This window comes from Alligator sinensis, unplaced genomic scaffold (assembly GCF_000455745.1).
Source record: "Alligator sinensis unplaced genomic scaffold, ASM45574v1 scaffold624_1, whole genome shotgun sequence".
Taxonomy (NCBI): domain Eukaryota; kingdom Metazoa; phylum Chordata; order Crocodylia; family Alligatoridae; genus Alligator; species Alligator sinensis.
Genome location: NW_005842021.1, coordinates 2,696,419 through 2,713,412, shown reverse-complemented (window position 1 = coordinate 2,713,412; position 16,994 = coordinate 2,696,419). Strand labels below are relative to the sequence as shown.

Below are 16,994 nucleotides of genomic sequence, written 5' to 3'. Positions count from 1 at the left end.
TGTAGGGAAGGTGATGTGGAGGTCAGCGGACCAGACCAGTCTAGGGAGGAGACTGACACGAGACCTCATGAAAGCAGCAGGTGTTTTGAGACAGGCTCAGTTGATTGTAAGGTTGGACCTGTGGTGAATTGAGGTGAAAATGGGAAGGGCTTGGAAGAGAAGTTAGTTGAGGCAAAATCCCGACGCGCTTCCTCTGCTCTTACTCCGGCAAAATGCCCACTGGGCCAAATTCTGAAGTCCATGCTCATGATTGACAGTCATGCCACAGAATAATGCTGCGTAGATACTGCAAAGGATCATAGGGTTTGAACCTTTAGTAAGGATCCAGTGTAAGAAGTGAGTAATGCCTTTAGGAGTTGACCCCTGATGGCCTACTGCCAGGGCAACATAAGCTTCCTCACATAAGCTTTTTGCTCAAATGCGTTACAGTTACAACTACAGCAGTTACAGCAGTGACTGTATCGAGATACACTTGATTCAGATTCTTTGAACACTACCTGGTCATATTTCCTTAAATACCACTTGTCTTTCACTGGGGAATGCTAGTACAGAGCGGGATAGTTAGGAAATTTCATGTATTGAACCAAGACTAAAAGGTTTGCAAGTCCCATAATTTAAATGGTTCATCAGGAACCTTGAGTCTTGAAGGATGAAGTGTTTTCAGGAGGAGGTTTAAAACCACACATCAGCACCTTCTTTTAGAACTGAATCCAAAGCTCATTAAAGTCAATAGAAGAGCTACCTTTGACTTCAGTGGGTGGTGGAGTCAGTTTTCTCAGAACATTTTCACGTAACCAGGATTATATGATATTCATTAAAGAGCATTCAGACAATGTAGGCTGCTTTGTCTGCTTTACTATCCGAGTTGTTACACTCCTTCCAGGTTCACTGCAAGCTGTTTATAATTTCTGTAGGGCTGATTCTCCACTATATTAATCTGGTTTTGCTTTGTTGACTCCACTGGATTGACAGTGGCATAAAAATAATATACCAGGGTATAGAATTGGATCCTCATGCATGATGCAGAATGTTTAAAGGTCAGATTTATTTCACCCTGTAACTAGTAAAACGAACTAGATGGGAACTCTTATTTTGTGTTTTGTTGTATTCCTAGGTGTAGTGTAGGCATGAGTACCTTCCCTAAGTAGCTAGTTGTGACAATAAACTGAAACCCGGTTTCCCTATTGCTTCTAATGCAGATATTTAACAGAGACAGAAGAAAGTAAAACTAAAAATAGAAAGGGAAGGCAGGACTAACTCATTAAAGCACATTGGAACTCAGGGCTTTTGTACTTTACACATTTTCAGTCCTTACTTCAAGTTGTGCACTGTTAGTTTTTGGAATGATCTATTTGCTAAAAGAACGATGCCAGCTTTGTGGGGAGATAGACCTGTTATCATGGCTTCCTATAATTACTGCTGCAGTCTATGGCACTTAGAGAATAGGTTATATCAAAGCACATGCTAAGTGTTTATGACAGGAGTTGGTCAAGTTCTGCTTGAAAGAAACATTTTCTCCCCTTGGAAAGGAGGCTTATATCTATTTAACCCCTTCTTATCTTCTTCTGTGTTCACAGCTTATGAGTCTGGGCATCGTTCAATGCACAGAGCAGTGAAGCAGGGGCTTTCTTGCGCCCAAAATGATTTGCGCAAAGGAAACAAAAATAAGTTTTCCTCCGTGTTGACTGTATAATCATGCCAGCAGTGATCTTGACGTTGTTCTTTCCTCTTCTTGTAGCCACGTACACTAGAGAGTCACTCACTCCAGCTTTAGGGATCTGCTTGTCTCTCTGACTTGATTAGCTTTTTATTCTGTCAGCCTTGTTCCCGTTTCTGAGGAATTGTTTCATTCTTTGAACAAAAGCCATTGACATTTCCCTCCTTTCCTGCTCCTTCCTTTCTTACCTTTATTCTGTTCTTCATCTCTTGCTTATTTAACATTCAGTAATGTTAACCTGAATTTTTTTGGAGTAGCCTCTAGTTTTTCAGTCTGAGGGCTGGAGCTGCATGTGCATTTGTGATTAACCATGGTCTCTGATTGGCACTCACAAATCGGGTGTTTAGGAATCCATGCAGTTTGAGCTTGTGAATCTGAGCGGCTTGTGAATCTGAGCGGTTGGCTGTGTGTGGAATGTTGGGTGCTCACGTGTAAAAGCTGATGCATAAAATATGGTCCTAGGTATTATTGTTTATTTGCTGTTATGCATGGCTAATTTTGTGTGCAAGTCAACGCAGGATGGAGAGTCTGTAAGTGAGAATCCACATTTTAAATATATATTTTTAATATATACAAATATCACTGCTACAATGTCTTTTTTTTGCCCCAGGGGCCTCCATCAATTGCATTGGGTTCTCTTGCTTAAATGTTTTTAGTGCCTATTTAATTAGAACTTGGAATAGAATCATGAAATTCACGGTGTTATGTAGCTTACATCTAAAATATAAATGTGTACAGCACTCATGTTGCTTTGCCCCTTGCCAGATAAGGGTGCTTTTTTAATTTCATTTTTTGTTTCATTAATAAGGACTATATAGATTAACTATAAGACACAGACATTTTTTCTATAACAAGCAGTGATTATTGACAGATTATTATATGTAAAACAGTGTATAATTGTGTGTGCATATATAAACATTGCAAAACTTTTTGTGAGGCTTTTTTTTCATAATACATCTTTGCTATAAATACAGGCTCTTTTTTATGTTGCAGATTCATTAATAGTGTTCATTTAGGCTGAAATTTTCAAAGCTACCTAAGAGGTTTGGATGCCCGATTGCTATTAAAGTTAATAGGAGCTGGGCTTTGAAAATCTCAGCTCCAGAGTACTTGGCACTTTAAAGTATGCTGTACAAACAAAAAAAATCACTGTCCCGAAGATCTCGAAGTGTAGAAACACTACAAATGAATTGCAATTGGCAGAATGTAATAATAATTTATCTGTTATACTGGTGTTCATAGGGGCCTGATCCAAAGCCTTTGGAGTTGGTTCCATAACCATGGGTTTTATATACATATATAAAGATAATTAAATGTCTAATACACATATAGCTAGCTAGTCAACCAGTGAAACAGTTTCCTTCCCACACAGGCACTGAGATAAGGAGGTGGAAAGTGATTGTGATACTTAGTTGCATATTCAAAAACAGCAAGTGGGCATTGACAGCAATGATTAATGGACAGGGCTGTGAAGTTCAAGGTCTAACACAGAGGAAGACATAGGACCCTAGCTCAGAGAAAATAGAACACTCTCCCTTTAATTCAAGGCATCAGCTGTATTAGTCATTAGGACAGTCTAAAAATCACATGGTAATCTTGTAAAGTTAACATCAATTTACTTTGCTACTGAAATTCTACTTACTGTATTATTTAACTAGTCTGGTGTTTTTTGGCACAGGCTAAGGTGACAATAAAGATAAAAGAAATACCTGGAAGTAAATAATAGGTTTTAACAGCAGAATATTTTCCCCTCCTTCAATTATATCAGAGTATTCATTTTGTGTTGGTTTTATAACTGGACTCAGCCAATGAAAATCGTACTAGATTAGACCACCCTTGCTGTAGAAAGCCTGATGCAATTAATACAGTCTGTCTAGAAAGCAGTATTATTTCAAAAACTTTTATGTTAATGATATGGTATATATTCGGCACATTTCATAATATAACAAAAAGCAAGCTTTTGTTTCATTCCAGACCAGGCTTTATTAACACTGGAGGATCAATGGAAAACAAAACAATAATCAAAGCAGAGAATGCAAACTCCTCCAGCAAAAAAAACTCCTAACTCATCAAGTTCCAGGACAATGGTTGATATGTTGCTCCTTGCTTCTTGCTGAGTAGAATTAAAAAAAAAAAATTAAAAGAAAAAAAATCTATCCAACCTGGAGTATAGAGCTAGTTTGTTCTTTATATCCTTTTTTTTTATGAGGAGAAAGAGGAGTTGGGCAGCGTGAATGTATGTGAATGTAGACAACTACCACAACAGTGAGGTCATTTACAAATGTATCTTCTCATTGTAGTGAAAAAATGATTTATGCATGGGTTGTAATAGCTAAAATTCAGGTGGGAGGTCCCTATTAGTCAGGGCTGCTGGTATTTATTTATTTTAGCCAAATAGTCAATGCATGCTGAAGAAAAAGTGACTTCATACACAGCATTTAAAACGTGCACAGATATGTTAAAATGTATACATTAAAAACTGTAAGGCGCCCATATCTATCTATCTATCTATCTATCTATCTAATTCTGAAAATCAGATACAACCACAAACTAGATATACCTAATCACAAACTTATTTTTAATACATGGTATGTTTATCAGGAATCAAGATAGAGGCTGTAAGACAGCACTGAGGCAACTAAAATTAGGGTGCTTCGCAGGGCAGTGGTGCTGGCAATTTAAGTGTGGCTTAGGCTTTGTTCTAGGAAGACACCCTATCAGTATAACTTAGTAAGTCCTAATTATGTAAAGTTAAGAACCAGCAGGGGCAACAGGGATATTTAAAGGTGCTTAAAAGTGGATGGCTGCAATTTCCAGACTTCCAAGGAAAAAGAAAGGCTCTTAATTGCAATATTAACGGGTAGAACAGCATCTAGTAGTCTCAAGACAAAAGGGTTCAAGGAAATATTGCCTACAGTAGAGACAATGGCTCCAACATTTAGAGAGTTAACTGGATTTCCTACCACTGTGCTGAGCCCGAGAGTCTGAACTCTTCAAACGTTCCAAATGTAGAGCTAAATCAAAGAATTCTGTTTCAAATCCATACAAGATGTTGCTGTTTTTCTCCTCTGACAGGAGAAGCATTTGGAAGTGCAGTTTCTTTCTTTTTTTATTGCTGTCTTAAAAAGGAGTTTGGATGTTTAGCACAGCTGGTGCTCATTACATTATGCACTATCAATAAAATAGCATGTGTAATTAATTTTTAATGCAGTGCTGTATGCAGCGCTTTAAAGCAGTTACTGTATGGGGAGAGCCTACACCGGTCACTGACATCAGAAATATTAAAAAAGCGGGCTAGATTTTGCATTTTTAAACAGCATATGTGTGAGTGGGGGAGGGCTAACTATCAACCAGCAGTTGTCTGGCCACAGTCAAATTTAAAATTATTGGAACAAGATGGAGGGAGGTGTTTTTTTAATTTACTTATTGGAATGGATGAATTTATCTCTTGTTATTGAGGGGCTTAGAGTTTGCTAAATGATGGTTTGTTTAGGGATAAGTGTGTTCAGGGCAAGTAAACACCACTGGACTAAGCAGCAAGGTGGGTAGATTTAATTTTTTTCAGTCACTGATCTTTGTAAAATCATGATCAATCTTGTCATTTTGAGTAGAAAACCTATTGGAAAAGGCAAAGTGAGGTGTGGGATTAAAAGAAATGAAAGAAGCAGGATTAGAGGTCCTTTTCAACAAGTTTATTTATTTATTTTTTATGGAGGGTCCTTGTGGTCTTTCATCAGTCCAATGAAAAATCAACCCAAATTTTGCTTCTCAGATAATTTCATATTTGGGAGCAGCATCTATTTGAATGTAAGTAGCAGGATTTAGAAGGGTCACCACTGATGAGGGAACATCTCACCCATTTGAAAACAAATTGATTTGCATTTTGTTTTTTCCAAAGCAAATAGAAACTTTTGCCATACTTTTCAGGAGACACCAAAATAATGACTCTCATGGCAATAGGCATGTAGGTGGAGCTTAGTTTATTACATAGCTGCATACAGAAGTCACCTCAGGAAATATTTCAACTGCCAGCAGGAGGAGCAGACATGTTTTCCAAGGTGACACATTGTACATATCCTTATTCAGCAAGGAAGCAGAAATTTCCCTTTTTGATCAGGGCAACAAGGTAGCTGTGGTTCATTATTTGTGCAGTAGGATCCGCCACATTGTCATGCTACTGCACACACAGCTATTGCTCTCTTCTTTCCTGGCCATCTAAATATCTCTTAGCTAACACTTCATTAAAAAATATTAAACATATGACTAGGAGTAGGGCTCGTGAGAAACAATACTCTGATTAGGAAATAAGGCACCAAACTAGGAAATGCCTTGTTTGTACTCAGTGAACTTGCCTTTCGTTTGTGCACTGCACAGTTTTTGTAGCACTAAGACTTTTTACATGCACATGTGCACACATGTATGTGCACATGTGCACACACACACGCTTATGTGTGCATGTGCACACACACACACACACACACAGATGTTAACAATTCTTCATTTCTTTCAGTACAATTCTATTTATATGTATGTAGCATATGCCAAGCTATTTGCCCGCATGGTCTCACTGGGCATGTGTAACATTGAGTTTTTTCTGTCCTTCCAGCAATGAATTTGTCATGATCTATTTTGGCCTATTTAAAACCATAGGTGTGCGTGTGTGTGTGTGCGTGCGTGTGCGTGCATGTGTGCACACGCACATGCCAGAAAATATGAGGATTTTCAGACTCAGCAAGGAGGATTCATGTGCTTTATGTAAACTGTATCTCCCACAATCAAAAGCAAGCAGTCTAAGCCATGAAATATAATTTAGATAAATATAATTAGGCTGTTTCAGTTTGGCCCACAAACCAGTGTGAAGGAGCATTGGTGATGGTGATTAAGTGGATGTGTTTCAGTGAACCTGTTTTATTTTTTTTTTAGAGGAACTGGACCAGATTCTCTGCCTGTGTGGTTTAGTGTTAGGGCAGGTGAGTGGGTAGACAAAAAACAATTATCAAGAATGCTCCTGTAGCTGACTAATTTCAAAGCAGGTGGATGGCATCTGAACCCTGGGAATGAAACAAAAGGCACCACAATGTGGTGTGCCCACTGGGTTTCACGTGTTCTGCAAAAAAAATTTAAGAACAAGGGCCACAGTAAAATGGACCAATGGCCAGAAAGGAATTGGAATTAATACGCTCTCCCTGCTCCACATCTGACACGTTTGTTTCTCTCTCTCACATCCTGAATATTATGGAGTAGCATTGAAATACTATGGCACTTCCTTTTTGTTTAGCTGTATAGCAAGCAGCGGTGTACATATTTGAACATACATTTTTGTTGGCTGCTGCTTTTTCACTGGCCAGGTTTTTCTATGCGTCTTTATACTATATACATGTATCTAGTACATTGGAGTGTAGCATATCCCCTTGGTAATCCTCTTTGTTTCTCCATTTTTTCTTTTAAATCAACTTTCTTGAGTTTGTACTATAGAAAAGGCCATTTGCTGTAGCTGGAGTAGGGAAGAAAGGTCTAATGAATCAGTAAAATGTGAACTTGGAAAGAAACAGGCAAAAATCCCACATAGAGAAGGCTTACATTTTTTATGAATTCAGCTGTAAGAGCCAGAGGTTCTGGGACTTATGGAATGAGGTTAATGCAAGCACTGAGTGAGTATCTGAGAAGACAAGGGCATTTGGAATCTCTCCATAAAATGGTACTTTGAAAATTAGTGTCTTTGCTAATAAGAGCATAAGCATCTCTAAGGCAAAGAAGCAACTTTACACAACATACCAGCATACCCCTTTAGGTTTGTTTAAGCATCACTTCATTGATAGGGGCCAAATTCTATATATATTATTTTGACATTCAGTCAAATGTTAAAGTGAGCAGATTGGGCCCTTTGTCTTCCTCCCATTCAGGCCCATTCCATCTGTATGTATGATTGACTCGGTTGATTACATGTGAAGTTTGCTTTCTTTTTCCTCTGTGTTGTTACATTCCTTTCTGAAATGGTCCAGACATGCCCCTGCTCTTTGCTTTATTCCAAGGGTTCAAACAGTAGTAGCACACATTGAAATGAGTCAGTTTTGTGAGGATTCTGGATACACCATCTCCTGTCTTCAGACTGGACCATATGGTATCCTCCCTCAGCCTTCCAGGAGGAGCCACAGAACCAAGATTTCAGGTCGCCATCAGTCCAGGCAAAGGATTTTTCTTGACAGCAGCAGTACATAGTCTTCTAGAAAGCTGAATGTGTTCTTGAGAAGCACCCTTTTTGCTGTCTGATTTTGTTGCTGTTAGTGGAGTTGCACTTACTTACACAAGCTGTGAATTTGGCCTGTGGAGCACAGAAAAGTGCATAGCTTTAGATGAGAACTGCTGTATTGTTAGGAAGGAGCTGTCATTTAAAAAGATCAGCAATGAACAATGTATGAAATAAAAATTAACAGAACTGAATAGCAGTTCTTAAAATAGCAGTAAGCCTACTTGCATATAATCATTCCCTACCAATAAAACAGGGAACATATAAGTGCACTTATTATGACACAGCCTGGGTTGAAATTTAAAGGATGCCCAAAAAAATAGGTCTAAGGGTTTTGGATTAATTCATCCAAATCCTTTATAAAAATATGTGAACTGCTGATTAAACCGGGGACACTACTTTTGTGGTTTTGTATAGCGAAGATGAAATTAAAGTAAACAACTTTATCCACATGCAAAATGCTTGAGACTTTAATTGAAAGTAAACCCATTCAGTAGGTTGCAACTAAAACCTATTCCTATGTCTTCACTCTAAAATTCTACAAGATTTCTGGAAAAGTTATGTTTTCTGTTGTAGTCAATAGGTGGCTAGAATCATTTAAAAGTAAAATTACATTTCTTAGAGGCCTATTGGTTTCCACAAAATATATTTGATGGGCCTTGTCTATTCAAGCTGCCATCATAATTTGAAGCTTTAGAGCTCTGCTGATCCTCCTCTTTACTATTATTGTCATAGGTCACTGGAATAAGTGAATATACTCTTAAATGTATACAGTTTTCAAACATCCAGGAGCCACTGGCTAGCCAGTCTGCTGCTGTGCTTTTCCCATTTCAAGGAAAAGATGGATGGTCAGGGCTGAGAATGGGCAGTTGGAGGGTAATTTTCATGATTGTATAATTCTATGATATAACATCATCCAGACCTATGAGAGAAAATAAAGATGCATGGAACAAAATGCTGTTGCTTTTTAATTTGGGGTTGGAGACTGTCTTGTACAATTTTCTCCCTGTCCTCCTCCATTAAGTCTGCCAGGATCATCCCTCTTAGATACCAGCTCAGGATTTATTTATTTTTATTATTCTGGACTAGGCAAAATTTAGCAAAGCTGTTGTCCCTGGAAGTTTCTACTAGCGGTTGCCTTTTCCCCCACTAACACTGTTTCTTCATGGATTCCTCTGTTATGTCTAGTTAAACATTCTTGCCTCTTGAGATTGTCAGAGGAAGGCTGTCATGTGATTATATTCCCCCGGTGTTCTCCCTTCTCTCCTGGCTCCTCTGTAACTGTCTTGGGAATGCTGGACTATACGGCATGTATACACACACTCATGCATGCACACACATGTATGCACACACACCCTGACAATCCATAGTGAGTCAACATCCTGGATGCTTCTTTCGCTGATTAAAACAAGCTGTTTTGTCAGTGGCAAGCATGATTATTGTGACTCTCCCTCACACTCAGTACATTAACTTATTTTTTCATAGGCTTTCATTTTTAGAGCCTTATTTCAAAATATTTTTAAAACTAATTTTCTCCACTTTCTCTTTTATATCAGGTAAATGTCTACTTCTTTATTCATCCTACCTTGCCTAGTGGCAGTGAAAAATACTTTCTTTTTCTGAACCTCCTTGCAAAAGCCAAGGCCAAAGTACAATTGTTTTCATTTTAATTTTTTAAGTGGAAATATCTGCCAAAAGTAAATGCAGCTTGCAGCATGTAGATTTACTGAGCTAGCATGGATTTCTGTAATAAAAAATTAAAAAACCCAAAACAAACAAACAAACAAAACAAAACACTCCCCCCACCCTTGGAATAAGAGCACTGTCCCTTTAAATCTGAACTCAAACTTTACTGGATATTTTACAGAGCCTGGTTTCATTTATAGTGGAGCCAGACTTGCTGTGTGAGAGCCGTCCGCATGCTGGAATTAGTCTTAAGCTTGCTTCTGTGGCGTTGCCAAATTCCATGTTTGTGTTTTATTTAGAATTCTTTTCACGGCCAGTCGAATCTGTTCAGGCACACACAGGCGCTGTTGCGCCCCATGGAGAAAATAAGCAAGCTTGCGTTTTCTTTGGCATAGGCCACGGCCACAAAAGACTGTGATCTAAAAAAACATTTTTTAAAAGCTATTTTAACCCATAACAGATGTATAAAGTAGGCACACGCATGCCAGTTTCCTTAGTTTTAATTAAAAAATAATTACGGCTTTAATGGGATGCTAGTGACAAATTTGGATGAATGGTGGGTGACATTATCTCAAGGCTTGCTTCAACTTATAAATTAATGTATTTCTCTTGGCTAGTGGTACAGATGAAATTAAATGAAGGAGCAGATTGATATTTCTTAAAGTCACATTGAACTAAAAAGAAAAAAATACAGATTCTAGTACTGCATGCTTGCGTGAGATCAGAGTACAGGGGTGAAACCTTTTTCCCTTGGCTGTTGAATGATTGGGTTGGAATGGGGCTCTGCTTTGCAAGATACCTGTCCTTTTCATAATTTCAGTAGTAGCCACATTGCCAAATTATTGTGATTAATGTCAGCAGGCAATTCTATTTATAGCTGCATGTGACTAGCTAGTAGAGTGCCTCTGAGCCAGGAAATTTTAAATATAAAACCATAAATGCATTCTGTACATTGCAATGGTTATCCCATAGCTAGCTTTGCTCAGTTACTGGCTTTTGGACTACATTACTTTGATTATTTTCATCGTTTTCAGTCTGGCACTTGAGAGCCTCAGGAACTATGATGAACTTATCTATGCACAGGTATCAGTTATTTATATTTACAAAGAAATGACCAAAGGTGTAAGATAAACTCACTCCAAATTTATACCTGTGTGTCATTACAATCAGGTGTCTGAAAAGCTGAAAAGGCAGAAGCAGAGACTGATATGAGAGACAGATAGACTATGAATACTTGAGGAGAAGGTAGAGAACTGGCTGGCTGGTAGTGGTGTATTTTCGTCTCTTGGTGGAAGCCCAAGTCCCACCGATGGGAGTTCTGTTCAGGCACTAAGAAAGAAAGATGTCAATGTTGGTAAATTCCTTTATAGTACAGAGCAGAATTTTGTTCTCAGATTTTCATGGCAGATAGGATTTCCTCTAGTCCTATTCTTTGACTGGAACTTTCCAAATACTAGTACATAGAATCATAGAATCATAGAAAATTAGGGTTGGAAGGGACTTCAGTAGGTCATCTAGTCCAACCTCCTGCTCAAAGCATGATCATCCAGAACTAGATCATCCAAACCAAAGCTTTGTCTAGCTGGGTTTTGAAAACCTCCAAAGATAGAGCTTCTACCAACTGTCTGGGTAACCTGTTCCAGTGTTTTACTACCCTCCTAGCGAGAAAATTCATCCTAATATCTAACCTAAACTTCCCTTGCTGAAACTTGAAACTGTTGTTCCTTGTTCTGTCACTTGACCCCACTGAGAACACCACTGAGTCTAGCTTCAGCCTCTTTTGAACCCCCCTTGAAGTAGTTAAAGGCTGCTATTAAATCCCCCCTCAGTCTTCTCTTCTCTAGACTAAATAAGCCTAGTTCCCCTGGTCTTTCCGCATAAGTCATGTCCCCCACCCCCTCACCATTTTTGTTGCCCTCTGGTGGACTCTCTCCAATTTGTCCACATCCTTTCTGTAGTGCGGGCCCCAAAACTGAACACAGTACTCTAGATGTGGCCTCACCAGTGCTGAATAGAAGTGAGTAATCACTTTCCTTGACCTACTGGCAAGACATCTACTCATGCAGCCCAGTATGGCATTATCCTTCTTGGCAACAAGGGCACACTGCTGGCTCATATTCAGCTTATTGTACACTGTAACCCCCAGGTCCTTTTCTGCAGAGCTGCTGCCCAGCCAGTCAGTCCCCAGCCTGTACTGGCTCATTGGATTGTTCCTTCCTGAGTGCAGAACTCTGTACTTGTCCTTGCTGAACCTCATGAGATTTCTTTTGGCTCAATCCTCCAATTTGTCTAGGTCACTGAATCCTAGCCCTACCCTTGATACTCCCCATAGCTTGGTGTCATCTGCAGACTTGCTGAGGGTGACTCTGTGCCATCTTCCAGGTCGTTGATTAAGACATTGAACAAAACTGGCTCCAGGACCAACACCTGGGGCACTCCACTTGATACGGGCTGCCACCTAGACAGTGAGCCATTGATTGCTACTCTCTGAGCCCAATGCTTCAGCCAGTTTTCTGTTCACCTTACAGTCCATTCATCCAGCTCATACTTTCTTAGCTTGCCTGTGAGAATGCTGTGGAAGACGATATCAAAAGCCTTGCTAAAATCAAGGTACACCACATCCACTGGTATCCTCCCATTCACAGAGCCAGGTACCTCATCATAAAAGTAGTCAGGCATGACTTGCTTCCAGTGAATCCATGCTGGCTGTTACCAGACATGGTACTTGCCAGATGCAAACAGAAGGTCAGAATCATGGTCCACTGCATGGATATAAAATAATAATTTTACCCATAGAAGGCCAAATCATGCTTGCAGTGCTCATATGGATTCCCATTGTGGAACTGATCATGTGCACAAGGTTTGGCTTCCATTGTAAAGTTGCTGATGTATTAGTCTAGTTAGTCTAGTTAACATGAGTTCAGGATAGTTGCTTAGCTTAACAAAGACATTTCTTTTGTTCAGTGATTTTTCCATATAAATGGTTCTGTTGTATTTTTCTTAGTTAAAAAATTAGTAAGTTCTGCATACACCTCGTTTTTGCTAAATCACTTGAATGAGATTGGATCAAGATTGGGCTACTGTTAATATACGGAAAACTTTTAATTGATTTCAAAGAGAAGAAGATGGTGTATCTGAGGATAGTTGCTGACAGCAATTTGCCATGTCAGGCAGGACAAACCCAGTAACAGAAAGTTGTATTCTGTGTTCTGTAAACAACAGTTTGAAAATTTGAGTTAATTACACTGGTCTATCCTGCTTATTCTTTCCACTCCAACAGAAGATCATCTTTTGTCGGTGTGCACTATGTTCATTGCCCAAACCTGAGCCAAGCCAAATTCTTTAAAGATGTGACTTCTACAGCTTAACCACACTGAAAAAGAGAGAGGATTTTCCTTTGTCAATTGAATGAGTATTTCTGTGGCAATGTTTCCCTGAGCCTGAATTCCTCAGAAGTGAAAATTAAGTTCTAGTATTAAAATCATGAGTCATACTAGTACAGATGAGAGTCATTTCAGCGTTCCTGGAATTTTTGGAAGGGAAACATTACATTCATGTTAATCCTTTCAATTATACCGTATTGCTAAAATAATCCACCAGGCATTCTGCAATAGAACCCCTCTGCTATTTGATTATAGTTCGGCTTGGAAAATAGCACCTGAAAGTTTTCAGACTCCTGAGATTCAGTGTCTTAATTTTCTTTTTATATTGCTACACACAGGATAGTCTAATGCCTTTTTTATTTACTACTTAGAATTTTTTTTAATAAATAGGGCTAATTTGATTTGTACTGATATGTCTCGAGTATCTAATTGCTGCTGTTGAGAATGATTAATGTCCAGTTGAAAGGATTCCACATCTATCAACGAGAATTGAAAACGGTTGTTAGTCTGATGAAAGTGTGCTCCCCTTTCCTTGTCAGCAGTGGCTCACAGAGCAGGCTGCTGAGATATCACTATCTACCAATAGATAGATGTAGGATGTCAAATACAGTTCAGTGTCACACATGCAGTAAGAGCTAACTGAACAGTTAACAAATAATTTATCCAAGGAATTTAACCTTTATTTCTGTTCATGGAATATCTTTGAGCAGACAATGATGCCCTAAAACTGTAATTTTGAAGAACTTTGCAAACTTAATTTATATTTGGAAAAAAACACCTCTTTGGATTGATTGCAAACAGTTCTCTCGGAGGGTTTGATCCTTAATATTCACTAATTGAATAATATTGGTTAGATGTCAAAGGTTAGGTAAGTAACAGGAAGCCTGACTTTCAGAGGTGTCAAGGATCCAGTCCTCAAACTAAGTTATTTGTGAGCTGAAGGAACATAATATTTTTGAAAATTAGGCTCATGTTCTTTTTTAAAAAAAAATATTTTCTATTTTGTGGATGGAAGAAGAATGCAAGCACTTCCAGCAGGAGCACGCAAGCACATCTCAAAGTTGGTTTCTGCAAATGAATGTGACTTTCACTTTGAAATTTCCTAATAAAATTCAATACATGCAAGATTGTGAAGAATGAACAGAAAAGAGGCGAAAGATAAGCTTGTTAAAAATCTCATTGAATACTCCAGAATCTGTTTTTACGATACCCACCCATCTTGACACACACACATGCACAGAAAGAGAGACAGGTTTCATAGGACAGAAACTACAAATAGTCCCTTTTGTGTCGTACTTTTTGTTTTAGATCATCCCTTGGTGCTTTATAAGCTTCAGACAAGCAAGGCTTCTCTTTACCATTTAAATATAACCACCTCTGAAGTTCTGGCCACGTGAATGGTGCAGTAAATTTCACCAGATGGGAGGAGAATCTTTCACTAAGAAAAAAAGTTTAGTGACTGACATAGGATTGTCAGTGCTCACAAAGCACAGATAAGACTTGCTTTTTAAGGTCCTATATAAAATATAGACGATGTGCTGTCAAACTGTCCTACAGCATTGCTGCAAAAAAGTACAATTTAATAAATTAGCAGCCATTTGCAATTTATTTTATGAATTGTCTTTACACTTGCATTTCATATTAAATCAACATTTAAATCAGCATTTTGATTGAAAGCTAGTTCACAAATCAACAAAAATGAAGTGAGGCTGATATATGTATATGGAAGTGAGGGAGAAGAAAATATATGAGAGAAGAAAGACGGAGAACATACAAAAGCTGTATGGGAAAGTTGTGTGAGGATGAAGTTTAACTCATCCTAGCTGCAGCAGCATACAAGTTCCAACAAAGATCATTATTTTCCATTTTCCTGTTACCTGCTCTTGCTTCAGGTGTATGAGAGAAGTGGAGGGTTTTATTTTTCATTTGATTGGCTTTTCCTGGTTTCTGTTGTAACAGCGATGTTACTAATCCATATTAATTCCTTTAAAAAAATCTTTTCAAAACTCTGTTTTAGTTGGTAATGAATTGAGAAGCTCAGTTGAGCAACCCAGGAAAGGATGGCTTTTATCCTCTCTGTTGAGCTAGAGATAACTCATCTTTTTTAGTTTGTCCCTGCCCATTTTGCCCAGCCTGTTTCCACATGACTGTTAAAACCTCAGCTGTCCACACCAACATCTCTTATAAAGTGACTGTAACATTTAAAGTGGATTTAAATACACACTAGATCTTTCCCTAGCTAAAAGTAGTTGTTTCAAAGTTATGGTTCAGAAGCCAGATTAAGAAATTAAAGTCTGAGTACAGAAAATTACATTTTTTGCATTTGTGTCTGCTCACCATTTTCATGAACCAAACCAAATCCTCAGATTCAAATGCCACTGATTTTTGAGGTTTCCAAAATGCAAATTTGCATGTGGATTTTACAGTGGTAGGGCTATGTCTAGTGTAGACACAGGTATTGAATGTGGTTTGCTGCATGGGTAGACGAGTTCTGAATTAGTGTCTGTTTGGTCCATCTCTTCTTTTACTAAACTTAAAAATTTCCTATGAGCAGACATGATGTATGTCACTGAGGGAATGGGGAAACTCCACCCAGATGGTGGTGAAATTAGTATATTGGGATCATGGACTGTATATAGTGTCCACATCTGAAGCAGAATTAGCAGCCCATCACCAGATAGCTTACATCTACAGTAGGGGCTGGCTAAGTTAAAATTTCTGTGCTCATCTCTCTGTGTTAGATCATGGCTTTGGCGTTTTCTCCTCAGGTATTTGAGAATGGCATAGAGGATGACTATGAGACCTGACATGGAGAAAAACACTACACTTGAGGACCTGATCTATGAGAGAGGCAGAATAAGCAGACCAGAGCATTCCCCTTATATCTGAGAGGAAGGCAAACTCTTCTGTTTAGACTCCAATCATAGCAGTAGTCAGGGTATAATATCCAAGTCAAGAGTTATCATGGGTGGGCTTGTGAATTTTGTTTTAAGCTTTAATTAGTTTCTAACATGTGAGACCAGGGTTCAACTCCTTGTTCTTCCACAGACTTCCTGTGTAACATTGTGCAAGTCACTGGCTTCTCTGTCCGATGGTTTCACAGCTGTAAAATGTTAGCAGTGACAGGCTGATAGCACTTGCTTTGCCACAGGGTTTTCTGCGTATAAATATGGCAAAGATTGTGCAGTAGTCAGATGCTATGGCATTGCGACTGCATAAATATCTCAGAATTTAATTTCTGAGAAACTGCTCTTCCTGGGCTTTATTGGAAGTGATAGGAATGAGACTGATGGTTTCCAATAAGACTGATAGGGATTGATATTTATCCTACTGTTACCATTCTAAAATATTCACAAGCAAAAGAGAATTATAGCTATTATTCCTAACTGTGAAAACAGTATATCAAATTCTGCTCTCAGGAACAGTAGTGCACGACCACTGCAAATGAGGCCCATTGGAAATCAATGGGGTTGCATGTTTGTAACTGAGATCAGAATTTGTCTTGGCATTGCGTGGGGCTTTCTTTGTTAATTCTAGCTTCTAAACCTGAAAGAAATGGCTTTTTTATTACAGCAGTGCTTCAAGAGACCCCAGGAAAGTAAGGTGTAAATATTAGAGACTGCCAACGGCTAGTGGCAGTTTCGGCCTAATAAACTGCAAGTAAATAACTTGGTGATTAGCTGGAATTGGCAGGCCACTTAAACACAGTGCTGACTAGGTACATGGTTTTCCCTATCCACACCTTAATGCTATATAACAGCATGGACAGATGCATGGAAGACGTGTGAGCCTCAGCAATGTCAGTCACCCAGAACTTGTTCTGAAAGTACCTTGACATTTCTATTTGTGAATGATCATAACAATGATAACAATAGGAATAATAATAACAGCAATCTGCATTTACTTAGCACTTTTCATCCTGAGGAGCCCAGAGCACTTTCCATTTGAAGTGCATGTAAAC

At 38.7% G+C, this 16,994-nt stretch overlaps 1 protein-coding gene across 1 annotated transcript in view; it reads left to right on the top strand.

Moving 5' to 3' along the window:
* The window catches only part of BCL11B (B cell CLL/lymphoma 11B), a 97,909-nt gene that overhangs the window by 45,551 nt on the left and 35,364 nt on the right, over positions 1–16,994 (top strand).